Source organism: Apium graveolens, chromosome 5, assembly GCF_009905375.1.
Source record: "Apium graveolens cultivar Ventura chromosome 5, ASM990537v1, whole genome shotgun sequence".
Lineage (NCBI taxonomy): Eukaryota > Viridiplantae > Streptophyta > Magnoliopsida > Apiales > Apiaceae > Apium > Apium graveolens.
This window is the reverse complement of record NC_133651.1, coordinates 234,518,857-234,522,872: the sequence shown is the minus strand read 5'-3', so window position 1 is coordinate 234,522,872 and position 4,016 is coordinate 234,518,857. Positions and strand designations below refer to the sequence as shown.

The 4,016-nt window shown below is 42.3% G+C and overlaps 1 non-coding gene across 1 annotated transcript; it reads right to left on the bottom strand.

The window, feature by feature from the left end:
- Positions 1-1,013: 1,013 nt before the first annotated feature.
- Positions 1,014-1,120, bottom strand: LOC141662943 (small nucleolar RNA R71). Its single transcript, XR_012551042.1, has one exon. It is a non-coding gene; the product is annotated as a small nucleolar RNA R71 (small nucleolar RNA).
- Positions 1,121-4,016: the final 2,896 nt, after the last annotated feature.

Below are 4,016 nucleotides of genomic sequence, written 5' to 3'. Positions count from 1 at the left end.
TTTATCAGTTTTGTGTTATTCGATTAATATCATCACTGTCACATGCTAAAGGTAATAACTATGGCTATAGAAGGAAGTAATAATGAAGTTGTGATCTCATGAGTGTTTTATTATTGATAAATTGCAGTGTTAGTTAAGTGGTTAATTAAGTAGTTAATTATAGTTAATATTTAATCAACAATTTTAAGTGTTATTATCTTAACATTGAGAAGTAATCATACATTGGTGAGTGAGTTAAATTAGACAATAACTTAGTCTGAGTCTCTGAGGGAACGAACTAGAAAGTATTCTATATTACTTGCGAACGCGTATACTTGCGTGAATATTAGTGCGTGATTTCGCCCTAACAAGTTTTTGGCGCCGCTGCCGGGGACTCGGCGTATTTGTTTAGTTTATGTACTTACCATCATTGGTCATTAGGACTCAGTGATTAAGATGTAGTAGTTAATTACTCTTTGCGGTTGTGTTTCAGGTACTTTAGTGCGTTTATGCAAACTCGTTCTCGTGCTCGCAAGAGGACCTTAGATACAGCTGAGGAGAAAGACGAAGTTCTTGATACACCGGAGAAGTTAGATTTTGAGGATTCGGATTCAGGAACTGAGCAGAAAGAACCAGTAAATATGGGAGATCATATTGTTCAAGCTGATCCAGCTCTTATAGATTTTTCTCGGCCTAAAATTGATGACATTCAGTCAAGCATCCTTCATCCGGCTATTCAAGCTAACACCTTTGAAATCAAGCCGGGCACTATTCAGATGGTGCAGAATTCTGTTTCTTTTGGAGGAGCAGCAACTGAAGACCCCAACATGCACATAAGGAATTTTGTCGAGATCTGCAGCACTTTTAAGTATAATGGCGTGACTGATGAGGCTATCAAGTTGAGGCTTTTCCCATTCTCACTGAGGGATAAGGCTAAAGACCGGTTACATTCTGAACCAGCTGGGTCAATCACTACGTGGCAAGATCTTGCGCAAAAGTTTCTGGTGAAGTTTTATCCAATGGCAAAGACTGCTGCTATGAGGAGTGCTCTTACTCAGTTTGCGCAGCAACCTACAGAATCTATGTGCGAGGCTTGGGAACGCTACAAGGAAATGTTGAGAAAATGTCCATATCATGGAATGCCGGATTGGATGGTAATCACTGGTTTTTATAATGGTTTGGGGGCTCAATCTCGGCCCATGCTCGATGCAGCAGCGGGAGGCGCCTTATGGGCTAAAAGCTATACTGAGGCGTACAATCTTATTGAGACGATGGCTACAAATGAGCATCAAAACCCAACTCAGAGGATGACATCAGGAAAGGTAGCAGGTATTCTGGAAGTTGATGCAGCCACCGCTATTGCAGCCCAGCTCCAAGCGCTATCAATGAAGGTTGATTCTTTGGCTACGTATGGAGTTAATCAAATAGCTATGGTTTGTGAGCTTTGTGCAGGTTCTCATGCTACGGATCAGTGTTCTCTTGTCAACGAATCTGTTCAGTATGTGAATAATTATCAGCGACAACAGCAGCCTGTGCCAGCGACCTATCATCCTAACAACAGAAATCATCCAAATTTCAGCTGGGGAAATAATCAGAATGCTATTCAGCCACCATATCAGCAAGGAGTGAGTAAACAGTTTAACCCACCTGGATTCCAGCAACCACAACAGTATGCTACAAGACAATCATATCCTCAACAGGGAAGTGCAGCTGCACCTACTAGTGCTGATTTTGAGGAACTTAAGCTGTTGTGCAAGAGTCAGGTGGTTTCTATCAAGACCTTGGAAAATCAAATCGGTCAATTAGCCAATGCAGTGCTCAATCGTCAACCTGGCACTCTTCCCAGTGACACGGAAGTACCAGGCAGGAAGGAAGCTAAAGAGCAAGTCAAGGCTATTACCTTAAGGTCTGGAAAAGTAGCTGATGCTGAAAAGGCAAAAGAAGTCGAAGCTGAAGTTCGAGATGAAGAATCTAAGCAAAGGGAGAAAGCGACGGAACCAAGGAAGACTACTGTTGAACACACTCTGCCTGAGGCTAATACAGGGGAGAAACAGCTCTATCCTCCACCACCTTTTCCTAAGAGATTGCAGCAACAAAAGCTGGATAGACAGTTCGGGAAGTTTCTGGAGGTGTTCAAGAAACTTCACATCAATATACCTTTCGCTGAGGCTCTGGAACAAATGCCTAGTTATGCAAAGTTTATGAAGACTATTCTTTCAAGGAAGGTGAAACTGGATGACCTTGAAACCGTTGCTCTCACGGAAGAATGCAGCGCGGTTCTGCAACAAAAGTTACCACCAAAACTGAAAGATCCAGGAAGCTTCACCATTCCTTGCACCATTGGCAATCTAACTTTTGACAAGTGCCTTTGTGATTTGGGAGCAAGTATTAATCTGATGCCATTGTCAATCTTTAAAAAGCTGGACCTACCTGATCCAAAACCAACATACATGTCGCTACAATTGGCGGACCGTTCCATTACTTACCCAAGGGGCATAGTTGAGGATGTGCTCGTCAAGGTGGATAAGCTCTTCTTTCCTGCTGATTTTGTTATTCTGGATTTTGAGGAAGATAAAAAGATTCCCATAATCTTGGGGAGGCCTTTTCTGGCAACTGGCCGTACCTTGATAGATGTGCAAAAAGGAGAACTTACTATGCGGGTTCAAGATCAGGATGTGACCTTCAACGTATTCAAGGCAATGAAATTCCCTACAGAAGATGAGGAGTGCTTAAAAGTGGATGTGATTGATTCTGCGGTTACTTCGGAACTCGATCACATGCTAATGTCTGATGCATTGGAAAAGGCCTTAGTGGGGGAATTTGACAGTGATGATGAAGATAGCAACGAGCAATTACAATATCTGAACGTTTCTCCCTGGAAGCGAAAGCTAGATATACCATTTGAATCTCTTGGTACTTCTGACCTCAAGAACGCTGAAGGGAAGCTCAAACCATCAATAGAAGAAGCGCCTACCTTAGAGCTCAAACCATTACCTGAACACTTGAGGTACACCTTTTTAGGTGATTCATCTACGTTACCTGTTATTATTTCAGCTGACCTTTCAGGTAGTGAGGAAGACAAGCTCTTAAGGATTTTGAGAGAATTCAAATCGGCTATAGGATGGACTATAGCAGACATCAAGGGGATAAGTCCCTCATATTGTATGCATAAAATTCTGTTAGAAGAAGGTAGTAAGCCAACTGTGGAACAGCAGCGAAGACTGAACCCAATCATGAAGGAGGTGGTGAAGAAAGAAATTCTGAAATGGCTAGATGCAGGCATCATTTATCCTATTTCTGACAGCTCGTGGGTGAGCCCTGTACAATGTGTTCCTAAGAAGGGAGGTATCACTGTGGTCGCAAATGAAAAGAATGAGCTCATCCCTACTCGAACAGTTACAGGATGGAGAGTATGCATGGATTATAGAAAATTGAACAAAGCCACAAGAAAGGATCACTTCCCTCTCCCTTTTATTGATCAAATGCTTGACAGATTGGCGGGACATGAGTATTTTTGTCTTCTGGATGGGTATTCCGGGTATAATCAGATTTGTATTGCACCAGAGGATCAGGAAAAGACTACCTTCACTTGTCCATTTGGCACATTTGCTTTTCGTAGAGTTTCGTTTGGGTTATGTGGCGCCCCGGCCACCTTTCAGAGATGTATGATGGCTATATTCTCTGACATGATTGGAAATAACGTCGAAGTGTTCATGGATGACTTCTCCGTCTTTGGAAACTCATATGATGAATGCTTGAATAATCTGCGCGCCGTACTCAAAAGATGCATGGAAACTAATTTGGTGCTTAATTGGGAGAAATGTCATTTTATGGTGCGTGAAGGCATTATCCTTGGGCATAAGGTCTCTAGCAAAGTTCTGGAGGTGGACAAGGCCAAGGTGGGAGTCATTGAAAATCTTCCCCCACCTAATTCAGTGAAAGGAATCCGTAGTTTTCTCGGTCATGCGAGTTTTTATCGACGATTCATCAAGGACTTTTCAAAGATATCTAAGCCATTGTGCAATTTACTTGAGAAA